Source organism: Ranitomeya variabilis, chromosome 5, assembly GCF_051348905.1.
Source record: "Ranitomeya variabilis isolate aRanVar5 chromosome 5, aRanVar5.hap1, whole genome shotgun sequence".
Taxonomy (NCBI): domain Eukaryota; kingdom Metazoa; phylum Chordata; class Amphibia; order Anura; family Dendrobatidae; genus Ranitomeya; species Ranitomeya variabilis.
The window spans coordinates 226,972,938-226,999,463 of NC_135236.1; positions in this window are offsets into that span (position 1 = coordinate 226,972,938).

Below are 26,526 nucleotides of genomic sequence, written 5' to 3' on the forward strand. Positions count from 1 at the left end.
CCTTGTGGCACAAGTTTTCAATTGGATTGAGGTCCGGGGACTGAGCTGGCCAGTCAATAGTAGCCACCTTGTTCTTTTTTTCCCATTCCATTACTGTCTTAGCTCTGTGACAAGGAGCATTATCATCCTGGAAGATATAATCCCCTGAAAACAGGTGTCGAGCAGAAGGCAGCATTTTCTTATTACGGATGTCTATTTTTTTTTTTTGCATTAACCATACCCTCCACAATATGAAGCCTTCCAACACCATTGGCTGCCATACAGCCCCAGACCATTACTTTCCTTGGATGTTTCACAAAGAAGCTCAAACACTCTGGCTTGTACTCTTCATGTGGGAACCTTCTTACATAAGACTTGCCATAATTTCCTAAAATGCAAAAAGTGCTTTCATCACTAAATAGCACTTTTTCGCACTCCTACTTCCTCCATTTTAAATATTTCAATGCCCACAGTTTTCGCCTTTGTCTTTGTATGGCTGTCATCAATGGCTTCTTTCGGGTCTTGCACCCTCTCAATCCTGCTTCCAAACATCTCTTCCTAACAGTTGATGTTGCTACCTCAATATTGCACTTTTCTTGCCATTCTCGCAGAAGCTGAGGAGAGGTGAGCTTTCGATTGGCAAGGGATGTTCTTATCAGTACTCTATCCTCCCTTTTAGTTGAATTTCTGGGCCGACCAGATCTGGGCCTGTCCTGGGTAATTGCAAGCTAAAAATATTACAGGGAGAGAATGCAAAATTATATTCTGAACAAAACCATATATAAATTTGTCATATTAGCATCGAAGATATTTGACAGAAAACGTTTAAAACTTGAAAAATCAATTTATCCTATGCCTATGCAGGACTTTTGAACACCACTTGTAACTCTGTCACCATATACAGTATCTTACTGGAGGAAAACTATTCAGGTTTTATATCACTGACACTAATAAGCGCAGTGACATACAGTACAGACCAAAAATTTGGACACACCTTCTCATTTAAAGATTTTTCTGTATTTTGATGACTATAAAAATTGTACATTCACACTGAAGGCATCAAAACTATGAATTAACACGTGGAATTATATACTTAACAAAAAAGTGTGAAACAACTGAAATTATGTCTTATATTCTAGGTTCTTCAAAGTAGCCACCTTTTGCTTTGCTGACTGCTTTGCACACTCTTGCTTGGCATTCTCTTGATGAGCTTCAAGAGGTAGTCACCGGGAATGGTTTTCAATTCACAGGTGTACCCTGTCAGGTTAAATAAGTGGGATTTCTTGCCTTATAAATAGGGTTGGGATCATCAGTTGTGTTGTGCTGAAATCTGGTGGATATACAGCTGATAGTCCTCCTGAAAAGGCTGTTAGAATTTGTATTATGGCAAGAAAAAAGCAGCTAAGTAAAGAAAAACGAGTGGCCATCATTACTTTAAGAAATCAAGGTCAGTCTGTCCAAAAAATTGGGAAAACTTTGAAAGTGTCCCCAAGTGCAGTTGCAAAAACCATTAAGCGCTACAAAGAAATTGGCTCACATGAGGACTGCCCCAGGAAAGGAAGGCCAAGAGTCACCTCTGCTTCTGAGGATAAGTTTATCCGAGTCACCCGCCTCAGAAATCGCAGATTAACAGCCGCTCAGATTAGAGACCAGGTCAATGCCACACAGAGTTCTAGCAGCAGACACATCTCTACAACAACTGTTAAGAGGAGACTTTGTGCAGCAGGCCTTCATGGTAAAATAGCTGCTAGGAAACCACTGCTAAGGACAGGCAACAAGCAGAAGAGACTTGTTTGGGCTAAAGAGCACAAGGAATGGACATTAGACCAGTGGAAATATGTGCTTTGGTCTGATGAGTCCAAATTTGAGATCTTTGGATCCAACCAACGTGTCTTTGTGCGACACAGAAAAGGTGAACGGATGGACTCTGCATGCCTGGTTCTCACTGTGAAGCATGGAGGAGGAGGTGTGATGGTGTGGGGGTGCTTTGCTGGTGACACTTTTGGGGATTTATTTAAAATTGAAGGCATACTGAACCAGCATGGCTACCACAGCATCTTGCAGCGGCATGCTATTCCATCCGGTTTGCGTTTAGTTGGACCATCATTTATTTTTCAACAGGACAATGACCCCAAACACACCTCCAGGCTGTGTAAGGGCTATTTGACCAAGAAGGAGAGTGATGGGGTGCTACACCAGAAGACCTGGCCTCCACAGTCACCAGACCTGAACCCAATCGAGATGGTTTGGGGTGAGCTGGACCGCAGAGTGAAGGCAAAAGGGCCAACAAGTGCTAAGCATCTCTGGGAACGCCTTCAAGATTGTTGGAAGACCATTCCCGGTGACTACCTCTTGAAGCTCATCAAGAGAATGCCAAGAGTGTGCAAAGCAGTCATCAAAGCAAAAGATGACTACTTTGAAGAACCTAGAATATAAGACATAATTACAGTTGTTTCACACTTTTTTGTTAAGTATATAATTCCACATGTATTAATTCATAGTTTTGATGCCTTCAGTGTGAATGTACAATTTTCATAGTCATGAAAATACAGAAAAATCTTTAAATGAGAAGGTGTGTCCAAACTTTTTGTCTGTACTCTGTATATATACACACACACACACAGTGGGTACGGAAAGTATTCAGACACGTTTACATTTTTCACTCTTTGTTTCATTGCAGCCATTTGGTAAATTCAAAAAAGTTCATTTTTTTCTCATTAATGCATTAATGTACACTCTGCACCCCATCTTGACCGGAAAAAAAACAGAAATGTAGGAATTTTTGCAAATTTATTACAAAAGAAAAACTGAAATATCACATGGTCTTAAGTATTCATACCCTTTGCTCAGACACTCATATTTAAGTCACATTCTGTCAATTTCCTTGTGATCCTCCTTGAGATGGTTCAACTCCTTTATTGGAGTCCAGCTGTGTTTAATTAAACTGCTAGGACTAGGATGTCAGGCCAAATGAGAATCATGAGGTCTAAGGAACTGGCCAAGGAGCTCAGAGACAGAATTGTGGCAAGGCACAGATTTGGCTAAGGTTCAAAAAAAATTTCTGCCGTACTCAAGGTTCCTAAGAGCACAGTGGCCTCCATAATCCTTAAATAAAAGAAGTTTGGAACCACCAGAAGTCTTCCTAGACCTGGCCGTCCAGCCAAATTGAGCAATCGTGTGAGAAGAGCCTTGATGAGAGAGGTAAAGAAGAACCCCAAGATCACGGAGGCTGAGCACCACAAATGCAGTAGGGAGATGGGAGAAAGTTCCACAAAGTCAAATATCACTGCAGCCCTCCACCAGTAGGGCCTTTATGGCAGAATGTCCCAACAGAAGCCTCTCCTAAGTGCAAGACATATGAAAGCCTGCATAAAGTTTGCTAAATAACACATGAAGGACTCCCAGACTGTGAGGAATAAGATTCTCTGGTCTGATGAAACAAACATAGAACTTCTTGGTGATAATTTTAAGCGGTATGTGTGGAGAAAACCAGGCACTGCTTATCACCTGCCCTATACAATCCCAACAGTGAAACATGGTGGTGGCAGCATCATGCTGTGGGGGTGTTATTCAGCTGCAGGGACAGGACAACTGGTTGCAATTGAAGGAAACATGAATGCGGCTAAGTACAGAGATATCCTGGATGAAAACCTCTTCCAGAGTGCTCTGGACCTCAGACTTGGCCTAAGGTTCACCTTGCAACAAAACAATGACCCTAAGCACACTGCTAAAATAACAAAGGTGTGGCTTCAGAGCAACTCTGTGACCATTCTTGACTTGCCCAGCCAGAGCCCTGACATAAACCCAATTGAGCATCTCTGGAGAGACCTGAAAATGGCTGTCCACCAACGTTCACCATCCAACCTGACGGAACTGGAGAGGATGTGCAAGGAAGTATGGTAGAGGATCCCCAAATCCAAGTGTGAAAAACTTGTTGCATCATTCCCAAGAAGACTCATGGCTGTACTAGCTCAAAAGGGTGCTTCTAGTCAATAGTGAGCAAAGGGTCTGTTAGGGCTAGCGGAACACACCAAATAATTAGAGAGATGATATAAGGTGTGTTCACAGCCCGGGGTGCACCGTGCAGAGATGGAACCTGCTGCTGAGTAATGACGGACTATATGGTGGTACAATGAGGATACACACACGGGTTAGCTTCACCATGTATGAAAGAAGTGAACCCTGTTGCATCACAGGGCCGCGGTCATACACAAGGGAGGGGATGATTATTGAGCGACTTTCACACATCAACACACACACGTTTTCAAGTATACACTAGCGCATGGCCGAGCGGCCATGCGAACCTTTAATAGCGGCAGTGCTACAAGACCTTCCAGATGGACCAATAGGAGCCGCAACAGGACTTGATCATGTGACCCCCGACCTCCAATGGGAGGTCGTCCCGTGGGCATGCTCAGTATGTGACAAGCAGGACTTAGTCCCAGAAAGACCTGCTCGCTGCTGAACATTGCCAGCTACAAGGACAGAGCCTGGAATGGCAGTAGTAACCAGTCATCCAGTATCAGCCTGAGCTAGACGCTGGGACCAACTTCTCTGCTGAGCAGACTCCACTGAGGCTGGAGAAGAATGGGAGACCATAGCGGAGATGGTTCGAGATTCCCCCTGTGCAGAGGTGGGAACTCGACACCTAACATTACCCCCCCTCCTAGGGCCCCCTCCTTGGACCTCGCTACACTCGAAGGCAGCAATGAGCTGTGGAGCTCGAATGTGCTCAGCAGGCTCCCAGGACCTGTCCTCTAGGCCATAACCCTTCCAATCCACCAAATAAAATTTTTTTACCGTGTACTACCTTACACCTCAAGATAGTGTTCACCTTGTAATCGTCCGTAGATGAACCCGATGTCCCGGCCTATGACTCGGAAAACCGGGACAAGTATACGGGCTTCAAGAGGGACACATGAAAGATGTCGGTGATAACTAGGCGTGGAGGAAGAGCCAGACAATAGACCACAGGGTTAACCTGTTCAAGGACCTTGAAGGGACCCAAGTAGCGAGGTGCAAACTCAGTGGACTCAACTCACAGCCTGATGTTATGGGCGGAGAGCCACACCAAGTCGCCAGGAGCAAAGGTCGGAGCGGGGCACAAATGTGCATCAGCTGAGGACCTCATTCTCTCCTTGGAGGCCCGGATGGCATCCTGAGTGCGGTCCCAAATGTTCCATGCCTCCACAGCCCAGTCTGCCACCCTGGAGTCGGCGGAAGACATGGGCATAGGCACAGGAACCTACAGATGCTGGCCGTAATTAAGGAGGAATGGGGTCTGACCAGTGGAGTTGGCTACGATGTTGTTTCGCGCAAATTCTGCCCAAGGTAGCAAGGATGCCCAGTCATCCTGCCTGGCTGAAACAAAATGTCTTAGGTATGTGACCAGGGTCTGGTTGGCTCTCTCTACCAAGCCATTCATCTCGGGATGATATGCTGAAGAGAGATTTAACTCAATGCTGAGTAGACGACAAAGCTCTCTCCAGAACCGAGACGCAAAATGGGGACCCCGGTCACTGACAATTTTGTCTGGCATACCGTGTAGGCAAAAGATATGTTTAATAAACAACGCTGCCAGAACCCGTGCAGAAGGTAGCTGTGGAAGAGGCACCAAGTGCACCATTTTGGAAAAATGGTCGGTGATCACCCAAATAATGGTGCAGCTATGAGACTTGGGTAAGCCCACCACAAAATCCATCCTGACCATCTCCCAGGGCCTGTCTGCCACCGGCAGGGGGTAAAGCAACCCAGCTGGCCGTTGTCGAGGGGACTTGTTCTTGGCACAAGAGACACACGCCCGAACATAGTCTGCGACGTCACGAGCCATATGTGGCCACCAATATGTCCTCACCAGTAGCTCAGATGTCCTTTTGGACCCAAAATGTCCACCCACCCTGGACGAGTGAGCCCAAGAGAGAACCTCCGGATGCAGACTGGATGGTACAAAAGTCTTGTCTGGAGGCACAGACTCTAGCGATACCAGGGCCACAGTTCTCAGGCTCTTGGTGGGGACAATAAGCCGAGGCTCCTCTTCCTCCTCCTCCTCAGATGATACAACGGAGTGAGAGAGAGCGTCGGCACGAATGTTCTTCTCCCCAGAAAGAAAATGGAAGGTGAAATGAAACCGGGAGAAGAACAAGGACCATCTGGCCTGGCAAGAATTTAACCGCTGGGCTGTCTGCAAGTACACCAAGTTCTTGTGGTCTGTGAAGACTTGGAAGGGAAAACGAGCCCCCTCCAAGAGATGTCTCCACTCTGAGAAGGCCAACTTCATGGCTAGCAACTCCCTGACCCGATGGAATGATTCCTCTCCGCTGGTGAGAAGGTCTTGGAAAAGAAGAAGCAAGGATGCTTCTGACCTTGAGCATCCTTTTGGAAGAGTACTGCTCCAGCACCAACGGATGAAGCATCCACCTCCATTGTAAATGGCTTATCTACATCGGGGCGATGTAGGATGGGAGCGCTAGCAAAGTGTGACTTAATGGAGTGAAAGGCCTTGGAGACCTCCTCAGACCACAATTTGGGATTTGCTCCCTTCTTGGTGAGGGCAACCAAGGGAGCTACCAAAGTTGAGAAGTGTGGAATGAACTGGCGATAGTAATTAATGAACCCCATAAAGCGCTGCACCGCTTTAACACTAGAAGTCCCAGAAATTTTGAGCTCCCCCCTGAAGTCCTGAAAGAGGTTCAAATGACCCTTAGGGTATGTGCACACGTCTGGATTTCTTGCAGAAATTTCCTGAAGAAAAACGGAAATTGTCTGCAAGAAATCTGCATTTTTTTCCCCCGGTTTTTTCGCGTTTTTTTAGCATTTTGCAAGCGAAATTAGCTTGCAGAATGCTAAAGTTTTCCAAGCGATCTGTAGCATCGCTTGGAAAACTAACAGGTTGGTCACACTTGTCAAACATAGTGTTTGACAAGTGTGACCAACTTTTTACTATAGATGCTGCCTATGCAGCATTTATAGTAAAAGATAGAATGTTTAAAAATAATAAAAAAACTAAAACAATGGTTATACTCACCTGCAGACAGCGGATCTCCTCAGCGGCGTCCGTTCCTATAGATGCTGTGTGTGTGCAGGACCTTCCATGACGTCGCGGTCATGTGAGCGGTCACATGACCGGTCTCGCGACCAATCACAAGACCGCAACGTCATCGCAGGTCCTTCACCACACACCAGCTATAGGAACCGAAGCGGCAGCATGCACCAGAGAGGCGGGAAGACTCCAGAGGCCATCAAAGGTGAGTATATGACTATTTTTTATTTTAATTCTTTTGTTTTTACCAATTATATGGTGCCCAGTCCGTGGAGGAGAGTCTCCTCTCCTCCACCCTGGGTACCAACCGCATATAATCTGCTTACTTCCCACATGGTGTGCACAGCCCCGTGCGGGAAGTAAGCAGATCAATGCACTCCTAGGTGTGCGGAATCCCCGCAATTCCGCATTTTTAATGAACATGTTGCTTTTTTTCCCGCGATGCGATTTTTTCGCGGAAAAAAATGCAACATTTGCACAAAAAATGCGGAATTCACTGTAAATAATAGGAGGCATATGTTAGCGTTTTTTTCGCGTTTTTGTCACGTTTTTATAGCGAAAAAATGCGAAAAAAATGCAAAAAATACTGAACGTGTGCACATGGCCTTAGGGTACTGTCACACAGTGCAATTTTGATCGCTACTACGGCACGATTCGTGACGTTGCAGCGTCGTATGATTATCGCTCCAGCGTCGTAGACTGCGGTCACACTTTGCAATCACGGCGCTGGAGGGATGCCGAAGTCCCCGGGTAACCAGGGTAAACATCGGGTTACTAAGCGCAGGGCCACGCTTAGTAACCCGATGTTTACCGTGGTTACCAGTGTAAAAGTAAAAAAAAAAAAACCGTACATACTCACCATCTGATGTCCGTCAGGTCCCTTGCCGTCTGCTTCCTGCTGTGACTGAGTGCCGCCGTACAGTAAGAGCGCAGCACAGCAGTGACGTCACCGCTGTGATCTGCTCTCACTTTCCGGCCGGCAGACAGTCAGAGCGGGAGGCAGACGGCAAGGGACCTGACGGACATCAGATGGTGAGTATGTATGGTTTGTTTTTTTTTACTTTTATGCTGGTAACCACGGTAAACATCGGGTTACTAAGCGCGGCCCTGCGCTTAGTAACCCGATGTTTACCCTGGTTACCAGCGAACGCATCGCTGGATCGCTGTCACACACAACGATCCAGCGATGACAGCGGGAGATCCAGCGACGAAAGAAAGTTCCAAACGATCTGCTACGACGTACGATTCTCAGCATGGTCCCTGATCGCAGTAGCGTGTCAGACACTGCGAGATCGTAACGATATCGCTAGAACGTCACGAATCGTGTCGTCGTAGCGATCAAAATTGCACTGTGTGACAGTACCCTTAGTCCAAACTGACAACTCTGAAGGCTTCAATTAGCATTCTTTCATTTGTAAATGTGGCCATTGCCTGAGGAATCTGCAGGGGGCAATTGTGTTGATCCACCTCAACAAAGGTCTTGTAAAAGAGTGTAAACAAAAGAATGTAAGCTGCTTCTGAGTGTGTCTGTCCACCCCCCAGCCTGCATTGTTAGCAAATTTGCATGCAGCCTTTTGTGCTGTGGGGGATAAATAGGTCACTGCTTCACCTATCTTGTTCACAAGAAACAAAATGCAGAGAAGGCACACCATTCAACAGGCATTGGAACTGATCCTGAGCAACACCACCCCTTCTGACTCAGATGGAGAAGACATAGTCCTTAGACCGGATTCTTACTCTGAGCTGTCTTCAGGTTAGATTTTTCAAATTACCTATTTTTATTTCCTGACTATCTTTTTTAGGCTAGGTTCACATTTGAGAGAATTTCAGTTCCCTGCGAATCCAGCAGGGAACTTAGAAATTGTCTCAGCCTCCGCATGTTCCCTGCATGCGGGAGAGCGAGGAATGCGGTCCCTAGCAACCTGCTGTGTTTACTGGTTACCAGCTACACAGCGGGCTGTGGGGAGTGCGATTCGCACCGCCGCATCCCCCCTCCCCAGGGAACGCATATTGAAGAGTTCTCTGTGCGGGGGGTATGCGGGGGTGCGAATCGCACTCCCCGCAGCCCTCTGTGTAGCTGGTATCCAGGAAACACAGCGGGTTGCTAGGGACCGCATTCCCCGCTCTCCCGCATTCGGGGAACATGCGTAGGCTGAGAAAATTTCTAAGTTCCCTGCTGGATTCGCAGGGAACTGAAATTCTCTCAAATTTGAACCTAGCCTTTAGAACCAAAACAAAATGTTAATTTTAAATTATTTATCTTGCAAATGAGGAGACTCCTCCTCTACCAAAAAAGAGAGCTCGGTTGGCGAGTGAGCCAACAGAGACCGCAAAAGATGGCACAGTGTGGCGTGAAGTACAAGTGGGAAAAAGTCTCCATTTCACCCCAATAGAACCATATCCTACAGATGGAGAGCCAAGTGCTAAGGCCAGACGAAGTGTCCGGAGTCACCTTCAGAGCTTCCTCTGTTTTATCACTCTTGACATGTCACACGGAGCAGGTGGATTGGTTCATGGGTCTCCCAGAACTAATGGCATTTATTTCAGTCATTATCTTGCGGTCAGCTGGTCAGCAAACCTGGCAAACCCAAGGATCATTGCAACTATGACCCGAAACCACTTCCAAGACTTCATGCAACACCTATGCTTTGATGACATGTTCACACGCAGTGAGCGAGTGGAGACAGATAAGTTTGCTGCAATCTCCGATGTGTGGAGATCGTTTGTCTCCAACTGCATCGCATCCTACAACCCTGGTCGACACATCACTATTGATGAACAGCTTTTCCCGTCAAAGACTCACTGCTGCTTTCTGCAACACATTGCAACAAAACCAGACAAGTTTGGCATCAAGTTTTGGGTGTCACTTGCACAACGTCTGCTTAGCCGGAAAACCCCTATCCTCGGCACAGTCAACAAGAGTCGCCGGGAAATTCCTCAATCCGCTAGACAGATGAACCACACTGAATTCACCACTCAGGTGTTTTCAACCACTGGTGCTACACTGACAGTGTATGCACCCAAACGAAAGAAGGCGTCTACATTCTCAGCAGCATGCACAGCATGGTTGAGACTGAGGATACCAACAAAAGGAAGCCAAACACGGTCACACAATACAACCACACAAAGTGCGGTGTGGATGTAATGGACCAAATGGTGCGGGAGTACAGCGTGTGTGCAGGAACACGGAGATGGCCAGTCGCCGTGTTCTACAACATGATTGACATGGCAGCACTGAATGCTCATGTTCTTTATCAGGCATGCACTGGGGTGCAGGAGAGACGGGTGGACTTCCTGGTTGAGCTTGCAAAAGAGTTAGGTGGCTCTCATGTGACTGAAAAGAAGGCACGCAAGGAGAAACTCCTTCGGCAACAACCTTCCACACTCAGCCCTGGCAAAAGGGCGAAGTGTCAGGTCAACCATCGATGCACTAACACCTGTGCAACTGAGAGATGTGTTGACTGCTACAAATACACGTGTGGCAAATGTACCAGGGACATATCCAGGCAGTTCCAGGTATGTTCCGACAGTGCAGACAGACTGACAGTGAGTGCTGAAATGCTAGTCACACAAGAAGGGCATGCCACACACACACAAACGCAGCCCCCCACTGCAGCCTATTGTAAATATGTGTGGAATTGTTTTATTCCTTGTATTTTTTTTATTATTTTTATAACAAAAATAAAAAGCATGGAAACAAATAACAGTTGTTATTTTGTATATTTTTGACACTGAAATTTCAGTCCTCTTGTGTGATTTTCACGCAATTTTTTTCGCTAGTGTGCTTGAGGCCTTAGACACAAATGCTTCTGGTCATTACTCACAGCTGTACCTTGCTCTAAAATTTATAATTCTCTATTTAAAATATATAAAAAATGATTCATTGTTTCAGTGCTTTTTTGCTCAAATAAAACTAAACTAAATACAATATGTATAGTTTTATATTATCAAATACAATAAACTGAATAGAACTAACTAGAAACTAACTGGCTAAACTCAATGGAAAACAACAACCTCCTGTGGTGCAACAGTAATGGCCTTAATTACAGAACAAAAGACGGTGATTAGAGGATGTTAGCTAAAATCCTTCAGGTCATTCGACCCGTCTCTGGGTTCCAAAGGTAGAAATGTTAAATGACCCCTCTCTGGGACTTCTAGTGTTAAGAGAATGGGATTCCTGCCAGTCCATCACAGTCTGTAGTTTGGCAGGATCCATAGCCAATCCCTGGGCGGAGATGATATAGCCCAGGAAAGGTAAAGACTCCTGCTCAAACACACATTTCTCCAACTTTGCGTAGAGGGAATTTGCCCGTAAGAGGTTGAAGACTCTGCAAACATCTCTCCGGTGGGAGTCAATATCTGGAGAGTAGATGAGAATATCATCCAGATAGACTACGACCGAGGTGGAAAGCATATCCCGGAAGATGTCATTCACAAAGTCTTGGAAAATGGCTGGAGCATTAGAGAGCCCGAAGGGCATCACCAGATATTCATAGTGCCCATCCCTGGTGTTAAAAGCCATCTTCCATTCATCCCCCTCATGGATGCGAATCAGGTTGTAAGCACCCCGCAGATCTAATTTTATAAATAACCTTGCTCCCCGAAGCCTATCAAAAAGCTCAGATATCAGGGGCAGAGGATTCTTATTCTTAACGGTTATGGCGTTAAGACCCCTGTAATCTATGCATATACGGAGTTCCCCGTTCTTCTTCTGTACGAAGAAGAACCCAGCCCCTGCAGGTGACACTGACTTCCTAATGAATCCTCTTGCCAGATTTTCCTGGATGTACTGTGACATTGCCTCCGTCTCCGGGAGAGATAACGGATAGACTCGACCCGAGGAGGCTCAGCACCAGGCAAGAGGTCAATAGGACAGTCAGAGGGGCGGTGAGGCGGAAGGGTCTCCACAGCTCTTTTGGAGAACACATCTGCATAGGGCCAATATTGCTTGGGGAGAGAGGATAGATCTGCAGGTACCTCAGTAGTAGCAACCTGAACACATTCCCTCTGACATCTACCCCCACAAGATTCACCCCATCCCAAAATTCTGCCTGTGGACCACTCAATATGAGGAGACTGGTACCATAGCCAAGGTATCCCTAACAGGACCTCATCAATTCCCTCAAGAATGACGAGCAGAGATATAATTTCCTGATGAGATGGCGACATGAACAGAGAAAAAGGGATGTTCTGGTGTGTTATCTGTGAGGGCAGTGTCGACCCATTTACCACTCGTACGGTTACTGGTTGAGCTAACATTATCAGGGGAGTTGCGTGGCGTTGGGCGAAGGCAGAAGACATAAAATTGCTCTCCGCCCCAGAATCCACGCAGAGCTCTACCGAGTGGGTAAATGAGCCTATAGTAATTGTCCCCTTAAAGGACAATTTGGAGGCAAACGTCCACTCCAGCTCAGATGCTAGGGTGCAGAAGTGGATGGCAAAATGGCTTACTAAGGACGAGCCCTGAGTCAATGTCAACAGTTGAAGCGCCGTATCATGGGTGACACGAGGTCCTAAAAAGACCTGTTTCAGAGTGCTCAGGAACAACGGAGCACTCTGCACCACATGATCACCACGCTCCCACAGCGGCGTAGCCCGCTCCAACACCCTGTCCGACAGGTGAGACACAATAAACCCCACCTTAGCCACCTCTGTCGGGAAACATGCAGCCAGAAGCTCGAGATGTATAGAGCACCGGCTCACGAAACCCCTACAAGATTTACTATCACCAGAAAATTTTTCTGGCAGCGGGAGGCGAGATAGGGTCGGAACAGGGGTGGCAGTGGACAAGGTTGCTGCAGCCACGCTAGCAGCCTTAACAGCTACTGCGGTAACATCCACAGAAGAGGTTGTGCGCTCGAGAGCCGCCAACCTACCCTCCAGCTGCTGGATGTACCGCAAGGATGGCTGTTTGTCCATCATTACGAGCCAGACCCTGGTGCTAGTGTAATGTTAGGGCTAGCGGAATGCACCAAATAATTAGAGAGATGGTATAAGGTGCGTTCGCAGCCCGGGGTGCACCGTGTAGAGATGGAACCTGCTGCTGAGTAATGATGGACTATATGGCGGTAAAATGAGGATACACACACGGGTTAGCTGCACCCTGCATGAAAGAAGCGAATGGGGCAAAACAGGAGAAAAATCCAGCTTCCAAAGATAATTAAATTTATTGAAGATAAAATGCAAAGTCCAAAAACATGGTTCACAGGAGAATGTGTAGCAGCAGGCTACGCGTTTCGAACAGTATGTTCTTTTTCAAAGCTGCTCACTATGCATCACAGCTGGATTAAATACCAGCCATAACCAATCAGAGTGAATAGACCTATCACATGACATATATATAAATGCATAGAAAAAAAAATCTAAATATACAAAAACACAAGAAAAAACATATAAAAGTGTGCAAAAATATACAAAATATGACTTAATAGTGAAACATAATTTCTTTGCGAGCATTTAAGCCCGCAGGGTGGCAGGTGTTGAGACAGAACATCCAATAAGCTTCACGCGTCATTAGGCGTCTTTTAAAGTCTCCTCCTCTGGCTGACATCGCAAGCTTCTCAATGCCGACAACCCGAAAGAAATCTATGTTCCTCTGGTGACAGGTAACAAAATGCTTAGAAGCATAAGACATGGAGCGATTACTATTAGTAGAAAGAAGAATATCAGTAATATGCTCGGATATACGGGTCTTAAGCATACGAATAGTGCATACTATATAATTAAGATTACATTTAGTACATGTGATCATATACACTACATTTTTACTATTACAGTTAATGAACTGCTGTATTTTAAATTCTTGTCTCTTGTCCCTATCATGAAAAGAATGTGCAATGACAGAATGTGCACATGTTCGGCATCTAGAAGCACCGCACCGAAAAAAAACCCGTATGATGCAACCAAGCACGAGAGGCACTCCCAGGATTAAAAAAACTAGGAGAGAGGATGTCAGATAAAGTGGTGGCTTTTTTTGCAACCACTCAGAAGTTCTGGCATGGCAGATACATCGCCACTCCAAATGAAGAGCATGTCGTCGATGTATCTGCCATACCAGAAAATGTCTGACAAAAATGGATTGTCATTAGAATACAAGAACAGCTCCTCCCAATATGACATCACCAAATTAGCCACAGACGGCGAATGTATACCTCCCATAGAAACTCCTTTGCATTGGAGAAAGAACTGTTGATCAAAGGAAAAATATTTATGAGTCATCAAAAAAAATTACAGCTTGCATGATGTAATTACATAAATCATTAGTGTAATCACTATATTTATGCAGATGAAACTCCAATGCTGAAATCATAACATTTTGTGGAATACATGTGTAAAGGGAGGTGACATCACAACTTATCCAATGAAAATTGTCTCTCCATGTGATGTTAGATAGTGATGTAATCTTAATTATATAGGATGCACTATTCGTATGCTTAAGACCCGCATATTACTGATATTCTTCTTTCTACTAATACTAATCGCTCCATGTCTTATGCTTCTAAGCATTTTGTTACCTGTCACCAGAGGAACATAGATTTCTTTCGGGTTGTCGGCATTGAGAAGCTTGCGATGTCAGCCAGAGGAGGAGACTTTAAAAGACGCCTAATGATGCGTGAAGCTTATTGGATGTTCTGTATCAACACCTGCCACCCTGCGGGCTTAAATGCTCGCAAAGAAATTATGTTTCACTATTAAGTCATATTTTGTATATTTTTGCACACTTTTATATGTTTTTTCTTGTGTTTTTGTATATTTAGATTTTTTTTTTCCTATGCATTTATACATATGTCATGTGATAGGTTTATTCACTCTGATTGGTTACGGCTGGTATTTAATCCAGCTGTGATGCATAGTGAGCAGCTTTGAAAAAGAACATACTGTTCGAAACGCGTAGCCTGCTGCTACACATTCTCCTGTGAACCATGTTTTTGGACTTTGCATTTTATCTTCAATAAATTTGATTATCTTTGGAAGCTGGATTTTTCTCCTGTTTTGGCCTATTGCTCCACGTGATGACTGCACATTATCCGGGCTTCCACACAACACATGCCTAGCAGGTGGGCTGGTTTTCATTATTTTTTTTTCTTTGAAAGAAGCGAACCCTGTTGCGTCACAGGGCTGCGGTACCGCAGAAAGAGCGCAAGCAAGAAGTCACAGAACTCAATCCCAAGACTCAGGATTAGAGTTAGTCTAGACCACTTGCGCTCGACACTGCTACTGGGTGTCAGAGTATAACTAAAATAGTAATTTTATGCACAAGAGTGTGAGCAGTGCCGCACTGGCAGACGCCACTAACCACCCAGACTTGGGTCAGGGAAGCACTCTCATAGCGCACGGCGCTGCACTGGCGGTCACAGCAATTGACGCTGTATCATGTGTTTAGTACTGATGACTCTGTTGGAAGCTAGATAGCAAACATCCACCTTACGCGAGCAGTCATACACAAGGGAGGGGATGATTAATGAGCGACTTTCACACATCAACACACACACGTTTTCAAGTATACTCTAGCGCATGGCCGAGCGGCCATGCGAACCTTTTAAAGGGGCAGTGCTACAAGACCTTCCAGATGGACCAATAGGAGCCGCAACAGGACCTGAGCATGTGACCCCCGACCTCCAATGGGAGGTCGTCCCGTGGGCATGCTCAGTATGTGACAAGCAGGACTTAGTCCCAGAAAGACCTGCTCGCTGCTTAACATTGCTGGCTACAAGGACAGAGCCTAGAAGGGCAGTAGTAACCAGTCGTCCAGTATCAGCCTGAGCTAGACGCTGGGACTGACGTCTCCGCTGAGCAGACTCCACTGCAGCTGGAGAAGAATGGGAGACTGCAGCAGAGATGGTTCGAGATTCCCCCTGTGCAGAGGTGGGAACTCAACACCTAACAGGGTCTGAATACTTTTGACCATGTGATATTTCAGTTTTTGCTTTTTAATTAATTTGCACAAATTACTACATTTCTGGGTTTTTTTTCAGTCAAGATTGGGTTCAGTGTGCACATTAATGTGAAAAGAAATGAACTTTTTTGAATTTACCAAATGACTGCAATGAAACTGAGTGAAAAATGTAAAGAGGTCAGAATACTTTACGTACCCACTGTATATATATAATTTTCTGATTTTTTTTTCTTTATTACTCAGTCCATCCATGGGACTTTAACTTTTAGCAACCTTATCTCTGTTATAAACCATTGCAATGCATGAACATTTTAATGGTTTATAACTGTCAGTGCTGCACTGACACAAGCCATTTAGACCATGCTCTGCGTAGTCTAAGAGGCTTGCCATAGCCTTGTGACCCAAATACCATCATGATGACATCAGTTTACCATGTCAAGGATTGAGCCCCCCGAGATGACTGATAGTAATTCCTGATTGACTGCACAATATTATGGATTAAAATAGCGTGAAAGTTATTATAGGAAATTCTGCTCACACAAGTCTGAGATTATGCAACTGATGCAGTCTTCTCCCTTGTGTAAAATGGGATTGGACTTCTTTTGTGATTCTCAGAAGTTGGATATTGTTTGAATTAGCCTGCACATTGTCTGCACATAAAATAAATTCAGAAATTTCATAAAACTGAACACACATATTTAATGGATTCATAACTAATTAAATCTTTCAGCCATCCATTATCCTTAGACTCCCAAATTAAAAAATATTACATTAAAATTATAGCTTTTTTTACTGGACCGGTGTGATGGACAACAAATGCTACATATACAGTATGTTACCGATAGGATCCTGTGTTACATTTTTTATAATTAATGTGCTTATACATATATATATTTTACTGTATGGAGCCAAATTGTATTGAATTCACATTATGAAAAATTGTATAACTAAACATAATTAAAAAAAGAAAGATTTGCCACAGTTTTGCAAGGCAGTTATTGGTTGAACAGTTTTTAAAGGTGAAACATATTTATTTTACATTATTCCACCTATAAAGTTATGCTGCCAGATACCCTTATCGTTCTATCCCTGAACTCTGATCTTATTTACATGGCTTAATTTTACACAGGCTACTAATTAGCATTTTAATTAGGTGTAGGCCCAAGGGATAGAAGGAATTTTATTTACCCATTTGTGTTGTTGCTTTGTTTAAACACTCAACATGTTTGCTTATTTTCAAAATTAAAATTTCATTTCATAATAACAAACATTTTACTAGAAAACAGGTCTGCAAAGAATAACAGAAATTATAGAAAAAGTTGGACAGATTAGCTAATAAAATGCAGCAGAATTCACATGAAAATTGTGACAGAATTTTGCCGCACACATAACTTGATAGGGCGCATATCTTGGTGTAAAGCTGTAGTTTGTTGCTAGGGACTTCACTTAAAAAGAACTTGTCAGATAAATAATGCTGTGGAAACCACAGGCAGAATGAATCAGAGTCTGGTTGCACTTGTATTGGTTTCTCTGACTTTACCATAAGCAGAGACAAGTCCGGTACCTCTCCTAGATGGCTTTTCTCAGCATTGGTGTAGGTGATTGATAGATCTCTCACTATAGAAAAAAATGTCAGTCACCTACAGTGGCACTGAGAGAGGCTCGCCTTTGATAACCTCAGACTAGTCTTCAACTATAGACCCTAGATCTTTAAATAATAAATTCTCACAAACTAGCCAGGCTCTGATTCTCGCTGCAAAAATTGCAGAAAAATTGCACCAAAATTGTGGTGCAAAAGACTCTGCTAGCCAAGAGGTGGTATAAATATAAACAGAAATTTTTAGAAATGGGTCAAATTTATCATCCATTAGAAGCCACTTTAATGGAACAAAGAGCAAAAGAACATTAAGCATAAGACTAAACATCAGAGCAAAAGATGTTATCTAAATTAGAAGCAGTAGAAGACTAAGCAGTGTATGGGGGTGAGTCCGTTCCTCCTTGTGGTGCCCCTGGAAAAAGCCTGCTGCTGCAGGCCAAACTGAATGCGGACAAATCCTGTTGTAACTCTTTTGTGACAGGCAGAACGGAAGGTGTAATCTTCAAACCTTTATAGATAACAACGACAGGAATGCCTGTCACAAATAAGAATATGATGAAGAAGTAGAATATGAAGAAGAATAATAGTTGAATAGAAAGAATATGAAGAATGTAACAAAAAAGAAAAATAGGTAGAAGATGAAGAAGAAGATGAATAAGGTGAAGAAGAAGTTGATGTAAAAGATGCTGCTGCTGAGGATGATGAAGAAGAAAGTGTCGGAGAAGTAAAAAAGAAGGTGAAGAGCATGGAAGTAGTGAAACATCAATATCTGACAAAATATAAAAAATCTTAACATAGTCAATATCTTTGTAACTCCGAATGTCTTAAAAAAAATTGAAATTCCCGCTATTCTATTTGATTGGGCTAAACCTCTATGCCTTTAATGTCTCTGCCACCTCCCCCAATACATCCTACATTTTCTTAGTTGTTTTCCTTCATGTAGAATGAACCTACAAGGAAAGAAAGGGTTTATTTTAATTCCGATATTTCGGTCCCACTGACTTGCCTTGGTATAGGGTATCGGTATCGGCGATATCCGATATTTTTCGAATCCGATACTGATACTTTTGGATATCGGAAGGTATCGCTCAACACTAGTTATAATCATATGTTGGAAGACATGAGGTAACTGACCCTGGTAAACAATCTCATCTTGGATTAATCAAATTATAATTTGTGCAGTGAGTTGATTAGAGAATAAAGTTCTTCTCAGAACATATTACTGACTCTTGATATAATGCAGCTTTCATTTCACATTGACAAATCCATTTATATCTGTTTTGTCTGGAACACGGTAATTGTATTACAGGCCTAAACAATATAAACCACAGACAGGTTAAAGATTTTCATCTACATTTGTAATTGGCTACATTCATCATAGGAATCCTCACATAGATTGCATCTAGGGAAAAGATAAATATCTTGGAGGTTATTGATATTGAGTTTTTCATGTAACTATTCATAAATGAATTGTAAATATCTAAATTAATATGATATTTAGTCAGGACTGCTACTTTATTGATTGCATAATTAAACAGATATAGCTTAAATACCAGAAAAGATTAAAGTGAATGGCCATTCATAACATTATTTTATTACCGTATTTTTCGGATTATAAGACGCACTTTTGTTCCCCAAAATTTTTGAGGAAAGTGGGGGGTGCGTCTTATAATCCAAATCTGTGTGCTGTGCTGTAGAGGAGGGGGAGCAGCTCTGAAGTGGTGTCAGAGGGCTGGAGTGGGCTGGCTGCAGAGACATCAGGAGGTCCTGTGCTCCCGCTCATTAGCCTCATGTAATATTATTCACTGCACTTGCTGTCCATCACCTCAGTGCTGAAGCCATGACGAGTTGATTCACAGGGGAGCAGCGAATATTACATGTGCCTGCATCTCCCCCCTCCCATCATGGATATGGCCCCCCGGTCACTCTTATATGCCCCCCCATGCTGCTGGCAGGCACATGATAAAATAACAAACACTTAACTCACCTTCCGATGATGGCTCCATGCTCACAGCTCCTCGATTGTGCTTCCTGTTTCCCAGGCATCAGATCATGTGACCTGGGCACACAGTGATGTCATCACTGTGCTGTGCCGATCACATGAGCGGATGTCAGCACAGACACAGGAAGCACAACCGAGGAGCTGAGAGCACGGAGCCATCATCGGAAGGTGAGTTAAGTGTTTGTTATTTTATCATGTGCCTGCCTGCAGCACAGGGGGGGCATGTGTCTGCCAGCAGCATGGAGGGGCTTGTGTCTGCCAGAAGCATAGGGGGAATGTGTATGCCAACATCACAGGGGGGGAATGTGTCTGCCAGCAGCACAGGGGGGGCATGTGTCTGCCAGCAGCATGGGGGGGCTTGTGTCTGCCAGAAGCATAGGGGGCATGTGTCTGCCAACATCACAGGGGGGGCATGTGTCTGCCAGCAGCACAGGGGGGATGTGTCTGCCAGCAGCACAGGGGGGCATGTGTCTGCCAACAGCACAGGAGGCATATAGTGACCGGGGGGCCTGTACCTGCCAGCAGCACTGGGGGGCATATAGTGACCGGGGGGTGTACCTGTCAGCAGCACAGTGGGGCATATTGTGAGCAGGAGGGCATGTGCCTGCCAGCACAGGGGGGCATATAGTGACCCAAGTGGGCATACAGTGACCCAGGGGGGCATGTGCTTGCCAGCACAGGGGGGCATATAGTGACCCAGGGGGGCATGTGTCTGCCAGCACAAGGTTGCATATAGTGACCCAGGGAGCATGTGTCTGCCAGCAGCACAGGGGGGCATATAGTGAACAGGGGGGCATGTGCCTGACAGCAGCACAGGGGTGGCATGTGCCAGCACAAGGATGGGGGTTATATAGATACCAGGATGAGGGACATATGATTTGTAAGACGGACAATGGCATTATAAGACAGACCCCCATTTAACATAAAAAATTATTTTTTTCTCTTTTTCTTCACCAAATTTGGGGGTGCATCTTATAATCAGGTGCGTATTATAAAGTGAAAAATACGGTATATACTAGAAATAGGCCCGATGTTATCGCATCGGGAGTGCGGAGAAATTAACTTCTGTGTATGCTTAGTGGTGCTGATAGGAGCAGCAGACATGTCTCACACCGTTTGCGCTTTCCAACATATCTGCTCTATATCATTTTTCTGCATTTTTGTATTTTTGCACAGGCGCAAGTGACATACACGTCACCAACATTCCCGCACATGCGTAGTACCGACGCGGCTGTTACTGCACATACGTGGGAATAATGGAGACGTGTATGTCACTTGCACAGGCGCAAGTGAAGCTGCCTTGGTGCCTTATGAGATTCGGGGACAGCGGCTGGAAGTCCCAACTGGCGATTATATATATATATATATATATATATATATATATATATATATATATATATATATATATATAAATATATATATATATATAGGGGATATTCAGCTGGCGTCACATGTGGCACTGTTTATCTAGTATGTGGGGAATATACAGCTGGAGGGTCATATGTGGCACTGCTTATCTAGTATGTGGGGGACATACAGCTGGGGGGTCACATGTGGCACTGCTTATCTAGTATGTGGGGAATATACAGCTTGGGGGGTCACATGTGGCACTGCTTATCTAGTACGTGGGGGATATACAGCTGGGGGTCACATGTGGCACTGCTTATCTAGTATGTGGGGGATATACAGCTGGGGGATCACATTTGGCACTGCTTGTCTAGTATGTGGGGGATATACAGCTGGGAGGTCACATGTGGCACTGCTTATCTAGTATGTGGGGGATATACAGCTGGGGGGGGTCTCATGTGGCACTGCTTATCTAGTGTGAGGGAGGATATACAGCTGGGGGTCACATGTGGCACCGCCTCTCTATTATGAGGGGGGCAATAAATCTCATAATTATTGCAGGCTTTTGTGCTTGTAGACACGTGAGTTCTTCCTTGCAGGCAGTAAGTGATTAAAGCTTCTGGCTGGCAGCAGGCAGCACCGGTCCCTTAGTCACTGACTGGTCGCGCAGCCACCCTGCACCTGAGCGCCGCTAGGCGGAGCCACCTCGTGATACCCGGTTCTCCTTCATTCCTGACATTGCCTTCTGCCAACGTCATGTCGGACCCGCCCAGCTGTCAATCACTTCCAGACCTGTCAATCAAATGACGATCTGTCAGTCATCTATCTGAGCCCCACCCTCCTCGATGTCCCGCCCTTTCCAATGTCCCACCCTTCTCACTGTACCCATCCTCCCCGCTGTCCCCATCTCTCCTCTCTGCAGTGCAGCAGCCTTTTCCTTCCAAACCTGAGTCTCTACCTATCTCGCAGCCAGGAAGGAAGGAAGCCGGGGAGGGAGGAGAGGAGAGGGAGGAGGTAGTGGCAGTGAGAGGAGCGCAGGCCTGCCCTGCGGATCTGCAGCCACTTCGTGTTTGGATTTTCCTGCCTCATCCATGGAGCTGAGAGCAGCAGGGCGGGGGGTCCTGCCCACACATGGAGCTCCCGGGAACTGCAGCCATGATGCCGGTATGTACCCACTGTGTGCCCGGGCTGTGAGGCTCTCATCCTGTGTGGCCATGAACTGTGCCTGCGCAAGTGACACTGCTGCAGTGCCTTATGGGATTCGGGGACAGAGGCCGGAAGTCCCAACTGGCTATTATATATATATATGTAGATTTATAGTGGTTGGAGCTCTGTTTTTCTTTTACAAAGCTCCATATCATTTGTGTAAATATAGATTTAAAGCACAAAACTCTGGCTGCTACCTGAGTGGAAGGGGCATTCCGTCTATTTGATTTTTTTTATTTCAGATTTTGATAATATGCAGAAAACTCCTAAGTAGAGATGTGCAAGCACTAAAATGCTTGGATGCCCATTACTTAAACTGAGCAATGCCTAATGTTTGGATGCTCGTTTCGAGTAACTAGTATATTGGGAGTTAATAGGAAATAGTAGCATTTTTCGGTCAGACCCTACAAAGAGGTCTGGGAGGAGTGAAAATGTTGAAATGGATGGAAAAAGTACTGAATGAAAGGAGAACAGTTTGATGAAGAACCCTGAAAGCATCTCTGACTCCCAGATTGCTGCTGACAACAATGTTGTCACGCTTTTACTCCACTTTAATGACTGACAATAAAACATTCAAAATTGACATGAAATTGGAGTTTACATGAAAAGAAAAGTTATCAAATATTCTTTCCTGTATAGCGTCTTTTATATAAGGTAACATTTAAAAGGAATTTAAAAAAAAAAAAAAATTTAAGTAAAGCAAAAAGTTTAATTTTTATTAAAACATTGGAAATTTCAGTTAAAATTTATGGAGGATGTAAGTATTGCCAAAAATATGATAGAAGAGGGACTCAGCTACACTCTGTATTAGGCCAGAGTCACACTACAGCGAGATACGGCCGTGTCCCGCAGGTTAAAAACAAGCTCTGGCACCGGCACTCCGGAGCAGAGCGTGCGGCTCCATGTATTGCTATGCAGCTGCACGCTCCGCACTGGAGTGCCAGTGCCAGAGCTTGGTTTTAACCTGCGAGACTCGGCCATATCTCGCTGTGTGTGATCCCGGCCTTAGTGATAAAGAAGGGCCTCATACATATTCTGTTAAAATTGTCATTTAGTGGTACTCCTAGACTTATAAATGCTATGCACTAAGTGGAAAGTCTGCCAAAAATTATAAGCAGGGTCATCCATACACCCTTGAAAGCACCAACTGTAGTACCTTATTCATGCATAATGAACAAAGTGATGCTTCTACACTCATAAAAGCTCTGAACACATTGCAAAACCTGTAAAAAATACAAGCAGAGTCATCTATACACCCTTGAAGGCACCGACTGGAGTGCCTCATAAAAAAAATTAAGAAAGCGTAGTTGTGGCACTTCTATACTCATAAAGGAATTACACACAATGCAAAGCCAGAAAAAAATTATAACTAGGATCATCCATACACCCTTGAAGAACACCTTGTCGGCCTCATTAAAATATTTTGAAAGTGTAGTTGATGTACTCGTACAATCATAAAGGCTTTGCACAAAGTGCAAAGCCAGGAAATATTATATGTAGAGTCATCCACAGACCCTTGAAGGCAACAACTGATGGGCGTCATTAAAATACTGAAGATGCACATTTCAGCGTCTGCCTTCGACAGGGGGCTGACAAAGGCAGATGCCATAATGTGCATCGGATAGGACGCTGCTTTGCCACACTCCTCAATTATACATTGCCATACAGGTATAGTCTACTATAGGATTCTATCAATATTATTTGTATAGCTTGCGGACAACCTTTAATATACTGTACATTTATTAATCACTTCACAGTGGCCCCTCTGTGATTCAGGATTTATATGTACAGGCACAAGCACATGCATCTTTAGCAGCCATTCTTGCTGCTCATAGTTATGTCTTGTCTTTCACATTGCCTGCATGTATTGATATAACTCAGTGGTTAACATACTTGGATGTGTGGATACTATTATAATGGATTCAGACTACAGCACTATTTGCACTTTATTAAATTGATTATTCTAATCCCAATCCATATTGATGTCCACACATTTCTTTCATTATTGGTATTCATCAATTATGTTTTTTAATTTTGATTCATTTGTCATATGTATATATTTCTTATGTGAGTGTCGCATAGAATGGCACTACTAGCCATTTCCCCCACCCCCACATTTTTATTCTTATTGTATTTGACTAATAAAGTTGTATATTTTATTCATTCACTTTGGACTTGCAATTTTGTGTTATTCCTCCTTATATGTACAGTATGTTCACCGATGAGTCCATAATTGATCCAAAATACACATGTGGTGACAGTAGGGGACTTTCCTTTTTATCTTTATGCTTTTGTCATATCTTTATATTACCTACATATTTATTTTCATCCTTTCATCCTGCACCACCCCTTTTTTGAGGCTTTATTAACAACCCTGCTGATCTTAGCATAGCACAAGTTGAAATGACCATTTTTTTTGTCTCAGAACTTTCTTTTAAATAATTCCAGACTGGGGAAGCCCTAACTCTTTGACTGAAAAATTCACGAGTGTCAGTGCTCTGTGGAACATTTACCCCCATTCTCCCTCTGGTCACCCCACTACCTATTCTTGCCTGTTTTGGAGCTGCTGATCCCTTCCCCTCAGCGCTGCTGCCCTCACTCTGCATTCCAGATTCCCAGGTTTTGTCGGTGACTTCATCATGCACCACTTCGTCTTCCACTGCCACACCCTAGTCCTTCTGACTTAGTGACTTAATAGAAACCTGACATAACGGAAACTATCACAGAGAAAAAAAGCAGAGATGGTTACCTGCTGAAGCCTCCAAACAAATGCACCAGCAGGGCGCATCGGACCCGATTAATGATGGCAAAAACACAGGTGCAAAAAATACCGATGAAACAACCACTTTCAATCCAGTGTTGGCTGTTTGGCATTAGTGCACAAAAAGGTAAACAATAATAGTCTGTATGTGGCATTGTTCACACAGTAATGCAATGCAGAGCATCTGGTTTACAGCCTCTTACTAACGCACATACAGGCGGGCTGCCCAGTGCTACAAAATGCATGCTGTGTGAATAGAGGCCTACAGTTTACAGAGCCATCTTGGTCCGACTGCGCCCTGAAAGATAAAGTGCAAAAAAACCCACATATCACTGTATTATTTTTTTTTTATTATTATTATTTATTTATATAGCACCATTGATTCCATGGTGCTGTACATGAGAAGGGGTTACATACAAGTTACAGATATCACTTACAGTTAACAAACTAACAATGACGGACTGATCCAGAGGGGCAAGGACCCTGCCCTTGCGGGCTTACATTCTACAGGATTATGGGGAAGGAGACAGTAGGTTGTAATGTATTAGTTTATATTGGGGCCTCAATACGTAAGCCGGCAACCCACGTCAAGGGTCCTTACATTTTTGCCGGTCCTAACGCTAAACATTGAGTAAAAGCTCACAGACGCACAAAGAGGACTTAAAAATCCTCCAGAAAATTGACAAAAAAATCACAGAGAAAAAAAGCAGAGATGGTTACCTGCTGAAGCCTCCAAACAAATGCACCAGCAGGGCGCATCGGACCCGATTAATGATGGCAAAAAATGGAAACTATGTCTCATTATCATCTTCCACACAGTCATTACTGCTCTTGTTGTGAATCACTAAACAGCATCTCCTCAGTGCCACAATCCAGAAGTGATGCTGTAAAGAGCTCCTCAGAGTGTTTCAATGTGAGATCATTAGTCTCCTGGGCCCAACATGGTGGGAGGAAGATGGATCAGGGTGAGGATTAAGTGATGCAGGCTGGTGAAACTGGGCAGTGTGGAAGACTGGGTGGTGCTGCCAAACATGCTGAAAGCAATATCTTCTGTCTAACCGACCACCTGTTTGCATAGCTCTGGCATCAGAATTGGTGTACCGTGCCTCCCTGTAAAGTGGGACAGGAACCTATGTATCATTGAGGGGCATGTTTCTTTTGCACCAGCAACAGGCGTAGTTGCACCAGCCCCATGTCCTCGGTGTTTGTGTGCAGCATCATCAGCACTTTCACTTTCCTTCCTGCAAGCCTTATGCATTTTCTAATATCTACGTCTATTGAAACCAAGTTTATTTTCAGTAAAAAAAAAAAAAATGGTCACGGGCAGCAGTCAAAGTAATTTTTTGGAGTTTAATGCCACATTTATGTACCACAAATCACGTAATACTCTATGGATGAGTAATTGAATCCAGACAAATTTTTCAATGCTCTTTTGCAGTGTCATATACTGACTAAATGTACCACAGAGCACATAATATTGTATGGATGTGTAATTTAATTCAAACAGAATTTTCAAAGCTTTTTTGGAGTATTGTATAACACCAAAATGTACCACAAAGCACATATCACTCTGTGGATGAGTAATTGAATACAGAAACATTCTTCATTGCTTTTTTTTAGTGTTATATACCACAGAAATGTACCACAGAGCATGTAACACTTTATGGATGAATAATTGAATTCAGACAAATTTTTCAAT